Raw genomic sequence first — 16,160 nt, 5'->3', positions numbered from 1 at the left:
GAATGTTGGGGCTTTTAAAATTGTCATTATCATTCGTTGCAACTAAGATTATGCTGCTTTGTGGTCTATTTGCGCCTATGTTTAGGCTACCACTGCACCAATGGGTTAAGTTGTTACAGTTTTACATTTATACTTAAAAGATACTCCTTATTTTGTACTAAGTTATGTGCGCTGGAATTTTCATCTAGGAAAATGTCTTTATTTCACGTCCTTTTCATGAATAAATGGGTAAAATCCATTCATAACACATTTTTCTAATAAAAATTCATGTTTTTCTTCCAATAAATAACATACTTTGTTGAGATTTGACGTTAATTTCTGAGGTTAATCAAGTGTTTCGGTGCCCACCTTGTCAAAAGAACCATGTGTTTAGGACGGTGAAGAGAAAAATATAAATATTTCCGAGCTATTCAAAAGAAAAGAGACTAATCATTCTAGCATATATAGTCCCTAAAATATATTCTTCTCTGGTGTATTTCACTTTACTCACAAAGAACAAAAAAAAATTGCTGCTCCTATTTACTGTCAAGCAGTATATAAAGCATTGCGCTTGCCCGTCCTGTGGGTCATTATTTTAGTGATATATTCTAAAATTTATTGATTTTTCCTTAAACACAAAACACACTCACATTATGTTTGGAATGTTGTGGAAAAATTTAGTTGGGTCATTTTCATATGTTCCGTGACCACTGAGAGCGGAAGTAATTTTCTCATTTGATTTGACTTTTTGGAGGGATAAATATGAGTGTTTAGCCTCCATGCCCTGTCAAAAGTGTAGGCATAGCTTTTGAGAGCCCTGAATTAAAAAAGTACCGGCGTCGCCAGTTCTAAAAGTTAACTTTTTCTTGGTTTGACTTAGAGTGCTGTACGAAAGAGTGTTGTACAAGGAGAAAAGTACCTTCGCTCTCAGTGGTCACATAACTTAGGAAAATTACCCAACTAATTGGGGTCTTCTGTCCATCATAGTTGTTGTCTAGAGTACAGACGACTGGTGGGTAAAAAAGATAATAAGCAGCTACTTCTCCTTTGGGTTTTGCTGTGTGAAGGAGAACATAATAAGGTATTGCCTAAAACCGTTTGTATTATAATGTTTGATGTATAACAGTATGGAATTCTGAGAAATTGTTAATTACACTTAAAGTACCATTGTAATCACCATGGAACATTGCTATGTTTTGCATATTGGTATTATTAGTATAGGAATAATATGATATGTTGTAATAAAAATGAAAATAGTGTGAAACGTCCAAAACAGGATGGGTAACAAGTTAAAAATAGTAAAAATCAGGAATTTATACATTAGTGATTATATACTCACGGATTTAACAAGGGCAGGTCGAGTAGAATATTTGAATATTCATGGGAAATACGTATCTTGTTTAGTATAATACTTTATTTTCATGTAGGAATAGTATTTCATCCCATTGGCATACATTCTGTGTGAATGAAAGATGGTTTGAAATCTAAGAAGTTGCTGAAGTACCAGACGGCAATTTGTGGTCAAGGTAAGATTTTGTAGGTTAAATTTCGAACTTTTTCTATTTTTAAAGGCAGATAAAAGTGACAAGACAAAGAACTCCTTCTTGAGTAGTGAAGAAATAGCAACGTAACTGGTAATAGTGCAGAGGAGGAGATGTTTTTATGGCATGGGAAAGCTAAGAGCAGCATCATGTGATAAGATATTCTATACATTGCAGAATTGCACTTTCCGAAGCGAACCAAACTTCGTGTAATAGTGTTGCCGATGTCTAGCATGAACTGATGTTATTAGTGTATCATACCCAAGAATACTTGTACTAGACTGTCTAAGGTTTGGGAAAGTTCTGAAGGGCTTCTACCTTCTTAGGGAGGGGGTGGACTTCTTCACAGTCGCTGTTGTAGGTGGTCGAGAATGATGAATAAGTTCTGGAAGTGTTCTTTGAAGGATGAGAATAAAAGTAAGTAAACCACATAAGCAGAAGGTAAGGACACATAAGTTGCCTTTCATGAGGCATTTAAAAGTGACCAAATTATTACTAACCCCAAAAGAGGAGTAATAGAAGGTGAACTTTCTGAAGCGGGTGATGATGGTTGATTCCATGAGGTCTTAAGGGTTCATGAGCACCTGATAAAAGGCCTTTAAGAGGTTGAGCGTAAAAAAAAAAAACTGCTCTCTGCAAGTCGGATAATATAAGCAATGTGTGGGATAAGACAGTGATCTCTTTCTGTCTGCATGTTCAGATGCCATAATCCCCACAAGGGAGTAGCCATCTTTCTTCAAGACTATGTGTAAAGGCAACGACCATGGGCTTGGGTCCTTTAGGCAAAGGCCCATTTCTTCTATTTTGGTGCATGTTTGTTTAGCAGTATTCAAATGGTCCAGTGCCAGATACCTGAATCTGGCAAAGATTTGGGTCATCATCCTCTTGATTTGATGATAGATATTGTGCTTTGCAAGACCCTTGGTCGTTTGGCGAAGTTCAGTATGGAAGACTTCCGGGTACAAAGTGAGGTAGTGGTTGTAGGGATCCATGGATGCGCTGATGTCGAGTTTGTGGTTTGAGAGTGTGGGTTGAACAGGTGTTGACAAGTATAAGTCAGTGTTGACTAATCGTAGATGTCCCACAACAGCCCGGCAGTGCAAATGTTCAAGGAAATCCTCGCAAAGTAGCAGCAACGTTACGTCAGCAACAAGGAATTTTCATTGGTATTTAGGACTTCTAACAATAGAGTGAGTGTCTAGTTCCCTTGGCTAGTGATCTCAGATCCGTTGGAGGCTACCAGACGTATATGATCAGGTGTAGAATGACCTCGCCGTATCATGGAGAGTGACTTTTGTAGAAGTGAACGGCAATCTCCAGTGTCTACCAAAAATCGCAGAACCATACCCGTATCAAGGAAAAAGAAAAGTCAGGTGATAGGAGAAGCCACCATTTCAAGCAATGATACAGGAGTCGTCCCATTCCCCCAACCTCAACTCACGTCCACTCTGATGTAGTAGGTCCCCTGCTCACATCACAACTATATTGTTACCTTTTTACTGGCATTTAGACCTCCACTCATAAGCCTGGAACAATCCCCATGCAAAGTGCAATGACAACCTCATGTACATACACTCTACTCTAAGTGTGGATGATGAGATTTAATATCACAGATCATATTACTTCTGACAGGGGTACCACTTTCACCTTTCTATTGGGGACCTCATTAGAGAATCCCCCGGGCATCATTTTAAATCAGAAATCTTCCTGCAACCCTATATTCAACTGAATCGTTGAACATTTTCATCACACTCTCAAAGAAGCTTTGTTGTCCCCATGCAATAATTATAACTGTTTTACTCAGCTTTCTAGGGTCCACCTCTGACTGAGGACAACTTCTGAAGATGTCCTGGATGTCTTGGTAGAAGTGGTGTATGGCGACCTGTTGGTTATCCTTGCCAGTATTTTTTGTGGCAGCAACCCCTTCCAAAAATCTCTAGTGCCTACGTCATGTTGTGGGACTATTTTCTCCATTCTGCTAGATTTCGAGCCCAGAGTGGAGCAACACATACTGACAGATTTGCACAAGGCATAACCCATTTTCCTGCGCATGGACCATAGCAAGCACCAACTAACATACCATTACATATGCACAATTCTTTTGATCTTTGCCACAATGACGGCTTTAGTAATCAACCTACGTATCTACTGCAAGATGAACTGTCTGTAGTGCACCTCTCAAGACCAGGGTGGCCAATTTCCCATATATGTCATTTTTAGGGAAGTAGCCATATAACACACGTGTTTCAGAAACTGCCGTACACTGTTAAGGTATTTCCGTTATTTTCATATCTAACTCTCCCACTGCACTGATAATAGAACCGGTTCAAAGCTTGCCTTTTGATGCATTAGCTGATTTGAATTATTTGAGGTTATTGCACACAAGTACTTGTATTTAGGCTTGTCCTTTGTTTAAAAAAGCTGTGTTTCATTTGTCACTTCTCTCTATTAAAAAAGTAACAGCCCACTTGCATAGCATATAAGGAGAATGATAGAGAATATTTCTCAAAAGTTCGATGTAATGATGGATGACAGTATTTGATAAGTGAGAATTGTATGAGGGGCTTTAATGTCAGGTACAAGAGTATTGAAGGGAGTAAATATGAAAATGAAAATACTTACAAAGTATGTGACGAACTCGCAAAGAGAGTAAATGACATTATGCATGGTGTAAACGGAAGAATGATGAAATATGTGAAAATATATGACATTGAATATTACAATATGATTGATACGGGTGCTCAGGGGTCTTTAGTGAATGCAATGGTTATTGCAGAATATGAGAGATAGAATTAAGAAATAAAATGACAATGTATGAGCGTAACAATTCATGGAATAATTGAAGGAACTTTACTAATTCAGGGAAGAGGTACAGTTAAAGGTGGAAATTTGGAGTAATGAAGTGGAAAATGATATTATTATGATAGGTGAGAATGAAATTCACAGCATTTTTTTATAGGAATTCTTATATTGAGATTGCTAGTTGCGATATTTTACTTAAAGAAGAATGGCTGTAAAACAAGGGTAATAATATAATTGTTATGGCAAATTCTGTAGATAAGAATGATGTGAAGAATGGAGATAACTTAACAATTAAAGAAGAGTTGGAAAAAAATGCAAGATGGATATTTGGAAATTGATAAGCTACATGAATGTATTTTAAATGTATTAGGGTAGAAGAATGACCTCATGATTTGGAAATGTATAGTTAGATTATCAAAATAACTATTGTTTGTAACAATGTCGTTATTTTTTTTATATATGTGATTGGATTGATATTTGTAAGTCCCTGAATTTCCTATGGATGCAGCTAATTGCATATGTTAGTGGATGATAGATATTGGGAATTAGTAAAGAGTATTTGTGGGAGTTTATGCTATAGAGGGATTGTTTAAGCCTGGGTTAAGTCAAATTTATAGTGATGTAGAGAATACTTGTCAAAAAAGTTAGAAAAGGATATATCAATGAGAATATGCAAGGCAACATGTACTGAGATGATATGGAAAAAGCCCCTTTGAGATGTTTATATCTGATTTTGTTTCATTTGCTGTAATTACGAGGACACATTGAGGCAGGAAGATATTTTATGGTAGATCATATGAGAATATTAACGTATGTAGTACCTAGTAATAATAAAATGAGCAATACTGCATCCAGAAGGATTTGTCAAGTGTTAGGGTAAATATAATGGTCCTTAGATTGTTTGATGGGAGTTTGACCAGAGGCTGAGAGAATAGGGCATTCGACCTGTGTATTCGTCTCTCTATATGTTAAGTGCAAATGGTTTGCGGATGCACCAGTTAGGTGGTAAATGAGAGACTTGAAAATGACAAGTAAATTCATTTCAGGAGACGGTGAGCTTTTATAGAAACATTTTCAGTGAAAGAAGGCTCAAATATTCAAAAAGATTGATGCAAGTACATACAGGCAGAAGCAAATTATCAGTGTGAGGCGAGAACAATAGCGACAACATACAAAAAAAAAAATTCAGTAATAGTGTATGACTGTGTTATATGTGTGGGGTACATGGCTCCCCCCTGAAAAAAGACACATGTGAGATAGGGCGCATTACTTTTGAGAGGCATAGTATAGGTGGTCGTTTGAACGGAGATATACAGGTTTTAGGTAATCAATGGAGACCCAGTCTTCTTTGCCATGCGTGTTCAAGGAGGAGTTCTTTCTGCATACAGCGGATCACAAAGAAAGGGCCGTGTAAGGGACCGTTAAATGTGGCTTGCTAGTGTTGTTGCGCAGGAAAATTTGCACTGACAAGTGCAGATCTGTCGGTATGTTTTGCTTAGCAAAGGGGCTTGTAAGTGTGGCAGCGTGGAGTAAATTTTCCCACAATGTGATGCAGGCACTTGAGATGCTGGGAGGAGGTTGCACACAGAAAAAAATAGGCAGGGATGACCATTGGGTTACCATATACTATTTCAGCTGCCGAGGCATCCAGGTCATCTTAAGGAGTAGTCCTTAGTTCCAAAAGGACCCCGGGAAGCTGTGTGAACCAGTCATTGTACCGGAATATCGAAGATGTTTTGAGGGTACGATGAAAATGTTTAATCAAACTCTTGGCTGCAGGGTGATATGTGGATGTTTTTGATGAAGGGTGACACCCCGGAGATTCACTAATGATATCTAAAATTGAGAGTTGAAAGTTTTATCCCTGTCAGAAGTAATATGCTCAGGGACACACAATCACATTATCTATCTAGTGAGTAAGGCAGATTTAAACTAGCCTAATGTTGGAGTTTCACTGGGAATTGCTTCAGGACAAGCAGTTGAACAGTCGATGACGGTAATCAGTTAACAATGTTCTTGTGATGAGGGTAGGGGACCTACAGCATTAACGGGAATATGGACAAAACACCGCTGAGGTAGAGGAAAGATGCTCACACTTGAATCATTTTGTCGATGTACTTTTGAGGTTTGGCATGAAGTACAGTCTCTGACCCAATCCTGAGCATCCATAGTAATTAAAAGGCAAATGAACTCTGTCTTTAGCACCTCTGTAGTAGAATAGTGCAAGGGATGTGAAATGTCATGAATGGAATCAAAAACATATCACTCTATTGGAGACGGTATCCGTGCTCTAGGCCTGCCAGCACTGACGTAACAGAGGATGATAGCATTGGAGTTGTCAAGAGGACCACCCTCCCATCGAAGGGATATGCAGGATGTCCTACATGTGAGGTACTCTTGATCTTTTCGTTGAGCTTCTGCCAAGGCATTGAAATTAAATACCAGGTGAATGACTGCCAATGGGTTTCTTGACAGGGCATCGGCACAGGATTCCTTTTCCCAGGGACGTTCTGATAGGTACAACTGTATTCAACCATGGCAGAGAGATGTCGGCGTTAACAGGTGGAGCAGGCGTCAGACTGTCGAGTGAAGGCCTTCACCAAACGAATGAGTAAGGGTGTACCTTCCAAGAAGTGGCCAAAGTGACTGAAAGTCAAGTGCGCCGCTAACAATTCGCGGACAAAGGTAGAGTAGCTGGATTCTGCCTTAGACAGCTTCTTACTGAAGGAGGCCAATTGGCAGCGCAGGCCGTTGACCAACTGCTTGAGAATCCCCCCCACCCCCCCACAATAGCAATATTGTTAGCATCGTTGGAAAGGAGGAGAGGTGTATGTGGCACGGGAAAAGTAAGAGCAGCAGCGGTTGATAGGGCATTTAATGTGTGGCAGAATACCACTTTTTGAAGGGCACCACTTCAGGTCTTTTGGCTTGCCCTTGATGGAGGCGTAAAGGGTGGGGTGGTGGAAATGGTGGTGATATCTGTCAGGAAATGATGATAATAGCTGATCATGCAAAATAATTCTTACCATGCTTTGATGGTTGAGGGAGTGGGCAAGTTCTGAATTTCTGCTATCTTTTCAAGAAGGGGTTGGAATCATTCATGAGTGATGTAATGGCTCAAGAGCGATACTTCGTTGGCACCAAAGATACATTGTCATACTTGACTAAGAGACCGTTTTTTTTTTAGGCAGTGGAGTACGATACATAGATGATGATGATCCACTTTGGAAGAAGTAAACCCAAGTATGTCGATCACGTAACATAGACAGAAGGTGAGATCCCCTAACATGCCTTCTTTAAGATGTAGAAAAGTGGTCCCAGCATTAAAAAGGCCAGAACAAGAGTAATTGAAGGTGCAATTATCGGAGCGGGTGAGGATGGCCGTTTTCCGGATATATTCTGGTTTCATGGGCACCTGAAATATCCATTCAGGAGTTCGTACATGGAAAAAATTTTGCATAGTAGGAGGTCCCTTTCCAATGTTTGTGATCCGGTTCTGTCTGCATGTTATGGCCCCTGTTATCCCCATACTGACGCACAGAGAACTGTTTCTTCAGGAAAAATTGCAATGGTGAAAATCATGGGCTTAAGGCCTTTTCACAAAGGCCTGTTTCTTCTATTTCGACAAAGGTATGTTTAGGAGTACGGATCTGCGTTTATTAACAGTCAGTGAGCTATATTGACCACGAGTTGGAAATGTGAGAGGTTATCTGTACTGAAGATTGGAAATGTGAGGTCAACAACGAGAAACTTCCAGATATCTTTTTGGCTTCAAAGCGATAGTGTGAGGGTTTCAAATCCATATGTGTGTTACAAAGATTCATTGGCAGCTACCAGGTGGTTGTTGGCAGACTTAGTCAGACGACTTTTTGTCCTAGAGACTGGCATTGGCAGGAGAGAACGGCAAGTAACCCTGTCTACCAAAATTTGCATTCCCGTGCCTGCGTCATGTAAAATTAAAAGATTATTGACAGGTAGGCCCCCATCGCAAGCAAAAGCAATCTCACAGGTTTTTTGACGTCTGACAACAATTTCGACATTTCGTTGTAGTATCACAAAATTTGGAGTAGTAGTAGCATAACTGCAGATATTGGGAAAAAGTGAGCAGTAGTATTTGTAGGAAGTGGGAATCTTTGTCGCTGCTATGGCCCTTCACTTGGTGGGCGTCTGTAACCTCTTGCATTCATGCTGGCTTCGGTCGATGTGGAATAGGTGTCCTCTTTTTCAGGAGTAAAGTCGTTTACGGAGGTCTGGAAGGTGGTGAAGCAGTCGTCCATAAGAGCGTTGACTCTGGTCATCACGTCCTTGTGAGAAAAATATAGATATTGAGGATAGCAGCACATACTGGTTCGGGTATGCGCCAAATGCAATGGGCAAGAAGGACATTCACTTCATGAGGAGAGCTGTCTGCAGCCGGCTGTAGGCGAGAGACACTGGACAAATCCCTTGGGGCGAGCAAAGCCTTTTTGTCCCCAAACCATTGTTGAGAGAACTGAAAAACTCTCGCTATACGACGGCTGGCGTTAGAGAGTACCTCTCCAGGAGTTATGATATCAGGGCATGGTATGTAATTGCTTTATCACTCACAAAAAAAAAACTATAGTTTTCACAATAAAGGTGGAAAAATTTGACAAAATGCAGAAAAAATAAAAAATAAAACAGAAATACAGTTTGAGTGTATGAGTGTGTGATAAATATGCGGTACATTGCTCCCCCTTAAAAAAAAAACGTACATTTGAGAGAGGCCACCATGCTCTTGAGAGGCGTACTGTAGGCCGTTGTCTGTCAGGAGATATGCAGGTTTTAGGCAATCAATGAAGACCCAGTCTGCTTTGCCACGCTTGTTCGGGAGGAATTCTTTCTGTGTACAGCGGATCACGAAGAAATGGTTGTGGGAGGAAAATTTGCGTTAGAGAGTGCAGTTCTGTCGGTATATGTTCCTTGGCAGGGGCTTGTAAATCGGGCAGCTGAAAAAAAAATTCCCCACAATGTGATATAGGCACTGCAGCTCGTAGGAGGGGGTTGCAGACCGGAAAAAAATCGGCATTGACGACCAACGGGTTATCAAACCCTTTTCCAGCTGCCGAGACATCCAGGTCGTCTTTAGGAGTAGTCCTTAGTTCCAAAAGGACCCCGGGAAGCTGTGTAAACCAGTCCTTGATGTGGAACATCAAAGCAGTTTTGAGGGTACAGTGAAAATGTTCAGCAATACTGTTGTCTGAATGGTTATATGCGGTTGTATGATGAAGGATGACATGCACGAGATTCACTAATATATACACAATTGAGAGTTTAAACTTGCACCCTTGTTAGAAGTAATATGCTTGGGGATACCAAATCTCGTTTTCAATCCTGTGAGTAAGATAAGGTGGATGTGCAGTTGCCGGACGTTGCAGTTTCCAGGGAATGACTTCAGGTTAACCAGTGGAGCAGTTGATGACGGTAAACAAGTAATGATGTTCTTGTGATGTGGGTAGGGGACCTAAAACATCAACGGGAATGTGGGCAAAGCACTGCTGAGGTTGAGGAAAGGTGCTTACTCCTAAATCCTTCTGTCAATGTACTTCTGAGGTTTGGAATAAAGCTCGGTAACGGACCCATACCTGACCATCCATAGTAGTTCCATGCCATATGAACTCTGTCTTCAGAAGCTGTGTAGTAGAATGGTGCGAGAGATGTAAGATATCATGGATGAAATAAAAAACCGGTTAGTGGATGGGAGAAGGTGTCCAAGGTCTAGGTCTACCAGCAGTAGTGACATCACAGAGGAGGGTGGCATTGTAATCGTCCAGAGGGATGCCCTCCGAACCGATGAATATGTAGGATATCCTACATGCGAGGTTCTCTTGATCTTTTCTTTGGTCTTCTGCCACGGCCTTAAAATCGTATCCTAGGTGAATGGCGGCTAATGTGTTTCTTGACATGGCATCAGCACGAATTAATTTTCCCAGGGACGTGGTGGAAGGTATACTTGTATCCAGCCATGGTAGAGAGATGTTGACGTTGACAGAAGGATAAATAATCAGACTATCGTGTGAAGGCCTACACCAGAGGCATCTGGTTCAGGAGAACGAGGAAGGGTGTACTTCATAAGAAGGGCAAAAGTAACGGAAAGCCAAGTGCACAGCAAACAATTCGTAGACGCAAGTAGAGTAGCTGGATTCCACTTTGGACACTTTCCTACTGAAGAAGGCCAATGGGCGGGGCGAGCCATTGAAAACCTGTTTTATAACTCCCCCAATAGCGACATCGCTGGCATTAGTGGAAAGAAGGAGAGGTGCATGTGGCACAGGAAAGGTGAGACTGGCAGTGGTTGATAGGGCACTTTCTGCATTGCAGATGGGTGCTTTTTGAGGGGACCCCACATCAGGTCTTTTAGTTTTCTCTTGACTGGGGCATAGAGGGTAGCAAGATGGGCGGCAATGTCTGGCAGGAAATGGTGTTAATAGCTGATCATGCAAAATAATTCTTGCACAGCTGTGATGTTCGAGGGCGTGGGGAAGTTCTGAACTGTTGATACTTTCTCTGGAGGTGGTTTGACTCCTTCAGGAGTGAAACGGTGCCCTAAGAGCGATACTTCATTAACGCCAAAGGTACATTGTCATACTGTACGGCAAGACCGTTCTGTTGTAGGCAGTGGAGTACAATGCATAGATGACGGAGGTGATCCTCTTTGGAATAAGTTGACATAAGTATGTCGTTCAGCAACATACACAGAAGGTCATGTCTCCTAAGATGACTTCCTAAAGACATTGAAAAGAGGCCCGGGCATTACGAAGGACTAAACAGGAGTAATTAAAAGTGTATGTACCAAAACCAATGGGAATGGTGGTCTTAGGGATGTCTTCTGGGTTGATGGGCACCTTTAATACCCCTTTAGTAGGTCGTACGTTGAGAAAACCTTCACTTTGTGCAAATAGGGATTCTCTTTCCATTGTTTGGGAGCCGGAAGTGCTCCTTTTCTGTCTGCATCCTATAATCCCTGCACCGACGTAGGGAGACATGTCTCTTCAGGGCCATGTGCAATGGTGAGAACTATGGAATTGAGGCCTCTTGACCAAGGCCCATTTCTTCTATTTGGGGGAAAGTTCGTTTAGTGGCGGCCAAACAATCCGGTGCTAGACTTCTAAAACTGGCTAACACACGTGGACACGTCATCTTGATATGGTGATAAATACCGTGTTTCGTAGCAACTGGGAACTGTGTGGGTGTGGAGAATAAGGTCTGAACGGTCGGGTTGGGGATGCATTATGAGTAAGAATCCGCGTTTGCAGAAGAGAACGGCAAGCACCCCTGCCTACCAAAATTCACACTCACGTGCCTGCGTCATGTAAAAAGAAAATATTATTGACATGGTATGCCACCACCGCAAACAATGGCATACTTACATGTTTTTTTTACTGCTGACAACATTTCGCCCTTTTAATCATAGTACTACTGAATTTGGAGTAGTAGTAGCATAACTGCAGCCAATAGACATCAGGATATGCCTGGAGAGGTCATAGGCTGGGGCATAAGCGAGCTGTGGCATTTCTGGATGGTGGGCAACTTTGTTGCCAGTTAGGCCCTTCACTTTTTAGGCATCTGTGACCTGCATTCACGTTGGCTTTGGTGGATGTTGAATAGGTGTCCACTTCATCATGAGTAAAGGCATTGATGGATGTCTGGGAGGTAGTGAAGTGGCTGTCCATAAGGCCATTGACTTTAGTCATCAGGTTCTTTTGGGCCAAATATCAACATTGGGGATAGAAGGACTTTCAGGTACGCGTATGCGCCGAATGTGTTAGACAAGAAGGACATTCACTTCACAGGGAGAGCCATCTGCGGCCGGATGTAGGTGAGCGACACTGGTCATTTTCCTAAGGGCGAGCAAAGACTTTTGGTCCCCCAACCCTTGTTGGTAGAGCTGAAAAATTCTCACAATGCAACAGCAGGCGATGGAAAGTACATCTCTAGGTGGTATGATTTGAGGGCATAGTACATTATTGCTTAAGCACTCACCAAAAATAAACACTCTTCACCAAAAAAAAAGTAAAAAAAGATCAAAAGTTGAGAGAGAGAGAGAGAGAGAGAGAGAGAGAGAGAGAGAGAGAGAGAGAGAGAGAGAGAGAGAGAGAGAGAGAGAGTGTGTAACCTAGTTGCACGCTGTTCACACTGTGGCCAAAGACAAAGGTCACTTTTCCCATATAGTTAAGAGGTGTTGTTCCCCCTTTGCACACTTGCCATTACCAACTACGGTATATTATAAAAAATCTGAGGATATTTTGGCTTCGCTCAAGACAGCAACTTTGTTAGTAAAACAAATGAAATAAATCTCAACACTTGTAGAATATGAGAACAATTTGAACAAAGAAACCAGGGCACTACAACCTCCTTTTAATTATGAAAGCATCTTTTTCATCAATTCTAGTTCTTGAACAGACTACTTACTTCTGAATTCCTTAATAAAGATTAAGCTTAAATGAGTGTACTTGGAAAATTATGGGGTATGAAGTTGAATGGTAAAATAACACTTCCAAGTAAGATTTTAAGTAGGATGAAGAAAGTAGTTCCTCAATACTGAAATCTTTGCATTGACAATGTCTTATTAACTGTTTACAATTCATTGAAATTTTATTTGGGGTTTAATTTTAAGAAACACATTCAGAAAAAAAAATATCACAAAAATTATCTTTTAGAGATTGACTTTTTATGATTTTTGGCTATTAGTCAATCCTGAAGAAATTCCTATCTGGCCTCTGACTCTCATCTTAATCTGTGGGATAGAAACTTAAGGTCTATTAAATTTCTTATTTCTGATTTTCGGATTAATCTATGACACTATTGTTCAATTATTTCTTCATGCATAATGAAAAAGATTTTTAGCAATTTTAGACATTAAGTACAGTCTGATCTTCCAAGACTAAACAATACTGTAACATCTAAAGTAATAGACACATGGTTAAGTTATATCCTTGGTTGTACCATAGCCCCTGTACTCTGGTGTTACAATCTTTTGGGTTTGAGTTATATTACTAGAGGGAACACTCGATCTTGCTTTTCTACTTTATCTGTGGGAGCTTTTCTCTTTTCCAAAAATGGTATTAGTCTTTTATAATAATAATAATAATAATAATAATAATAATAATAATAATAATAATAATAATAATAATAATAATAATAATAATAATAATAATAATAATAATAATACTCCAGGAAGTGAGGGTTAAAGATACAATACCTACATTGGCTCATCTTGTAGTTACTAATTGTGTACAGCAATTCTGACAACATTGCGTTTACAATATGGACATTCGACTTCCAGATGACAGTAAGGCTATTTCCCTCTGTGTGGTAAGCCAATTACTTAAGTAGCTTTATATTAATCTGTCAATCTTTTTGATAAATATGACCAGGATTCACAAAAACCATCAATTGTCCTTGTCACATTTTGCGAGTAAGGGAAGAGAGAGTGGGGCACAGTGTTCACTAGTATCTTCAATACCGTAGGGACACAAAGGTGAGTGCGTTTTCATTGGCAAAATATAAGGTAACACGGCTCAGTTTCTATGTAGTATATTAGGCTGTAGTTTAGTAATCATAACAGAAAATACAGAGGCAGCAGAAAAGATTGTTCATACAGAATTGCGGCCTGAATCAAAGTAAGGGTTGTTCTACTTGGCTAGTGAGCAGAGCCTTACCTCCACATGCCAACAACTCTGAATGGACAAATGAGTTTGCTGAAGACATTCTCCTAATGAAGTATGTATTTGTGTGGGAACAAATCTTTGACAATAAATAGTAAATAATTTGAACACAAAAAGATACCAGCCTAACAAGATTGAGAAAAACTAACAATTCATACAAAAAGAAATACCAGCCTAACAAGATTGAGAAAAACTAACAATTCATACAAAAAGAAATAGCATCCATATATATATATATATATATATTTATTTATTTATTCTGCATGAGGTAAGAAATACTAGGTGGGCGTTTTCACATGACCATCAGTGAATTGAATATATATATATATATATATATATGTATATATATATATATATATATATTATATATATATATATATATATATGCATATATATATATATATATATATTATATATATATATATATATATATATATTATATATATATATATATATATATCATACTTTGAGGAATTTCTTTATCAGAATTGAATGAAATTCATTTATAAACAAAATTCACATAGATTCAACAGTATTTTTCCAAGTTATGATATATCTAATAAAAATGAATTTTAAGTATTGAACTCACCTCTCAATCGACCTTTGATGTCCAAGTGTTATCTTCAAGCTCTTATACACTTCACTTAGTTATCTTTTATTCCTGTTGGTCTTTTTCTCCGTCCAATATATTCTGTTTATTCTCACGTTTATTTACGTCCGATCCATCGGTTTTATTTGAATTGTCCTTTCAGCTTCTGAAATGAAAAGTGAGTCCAAACAACTTCAAACGAACAACCTTTTGATACTAAACGCAACATCCTTTCTACCACGGACTTTATCTCTCCCGCCTGATAAGGTAATCAGACGCCCTTATCACTCGGCTTGGTGATGAATGCAACTTTTATTTGTAATTTTCAATTTAATTTTGCCTTAAACCGTATGCTTTGACTAAAACAATTGTGAGAAAGATGATCTAATATTACCTGTTTTCGTATTGTTAACTTTGTGCCTTATTGAAGAGACGAGTGAGCTTTGCTCTAACCACTATCTTTTATCTCCAACCGCGGGTATATTGCCTCCTGGGCTGAGGGATCGTTGATAAGGGTGAGTGGTGTGTGGTGGGAGTGAGGAGGAGTGGCATCAAGATAAGAGCTTTCTCAGCCAAAGCCGCAGATAACGAGTGTTATTTCCTTGCAACTTCTTCTTTGGTGAAACGAATCAGAAAATAAAAATCTTGATTTGTTGGTTAGGTAAAAAATCATTATAAACTTTGAATGAAGACAGAGTTTCGAATCATTTTTAAGACAAAGAAGATTATAATAAATGTCTTCTGAGATTAAGAGGGAAACATCATTTTACTGCATTAGGAGACCTTCAGAAGGGTAAGAAGAAATAAAACCAAATAACTAAAATAATATGAATTAAATTTTTTTTACACTTTTGAAGACTACTGTATCCTTATTTTCTCACATTTCTTTTGTAATATGTTATCTATAAATGACATTGATGCATTTAAAGACAATTTTTTTTATGCATAAAACCTGAGTATATAGAATTTCTCATCCTAAAATATGGACTGATCAGAATCCTCTCAGGATGTACCACAAATCACTACACGTTTTTCTAAGCCCTTACACATCTGTTCATTTAAGGTACACCTTGATATATTCAAGCCATTTTGTGGTTACACTGGTTCAACTTGTGAAGGTTATGTGTTGTGATAGCCTACCAGTATTCGGCAATTTCATGGCACTATAGAACCGTCCACCAGTTGTAGACAATTATAACAGCACCATCCTTTTATTGTTTATGGAAAATGTAGTCAGTGGAACTCTGCAGCAGCTGATGTTGGTGGCTAAATATTGAAATGAAGATTCCATGCTATTTGAAGGCAACAAAATGAGTTAAGATATAACTAGAGTATCCTCCCTAGATGTTAGGATTCATTCCTTTGTTGCATCAGTCTACCAGAAGACCTTTGCACACTGATGAAACTCACTTTACCTTTTCATAAAAACTGCTTCGCCTTCATTGAATAAGAGTGATGATGTATCACATCCAATCAAGGCACAGAGGAATGAAAATTTAAAAGACATGCAGTTTGTGCTATGTGCAGACTACAAATAGAGCATCTTTAAGTGTACATTCTTTG

At 39.3% G+C, this 16,160-nt stretch overlaps 1 protein-coding gene across 2 annotated transcripts in view; it reads right to left on the bottom strand.

Moving 5' to 3' along the window:
* The window catches only part of LOC137626648 (uncharacterized), a 164,550-nt gene extending 149,702 nt beyond the window's left edge, over positions 1-14,848 (bottom strand). For both annotated transcript variants that reach the window (XM_068357666.1, XM_068357667.1), the window contains exon 1: positions 14,598-14,848. The gene's annotated coding sequence lies outside the window, so the exon portion shown is untranslated. The remainder of the gene's footprint in view (positions 1-14,597) is intronic.
* Between the last annotated feature and the right edge of the window lie 1,312 nt (positions 14,849-16,160).

Source organism: Palaemon carinicauda, chromosome 34, assembly GCF_036898095.1.
Source record: "Palaemon carinicauda isolate YSFRI2023 chromosome 34, ASM3689809v2, whole genome shotgun sequence".
NCBI classification, from domain to species: Eukaryota; Metazoa; Arthropoda; class Malacostraca; order Decapoda; family Palaemonidae; genus Palaemon; species Palaemon carinicauda.
Note: the sequence above shows the minus strand (reverse complement) of the source record. Positions and strands in the feature narration are given on the sequence as shown.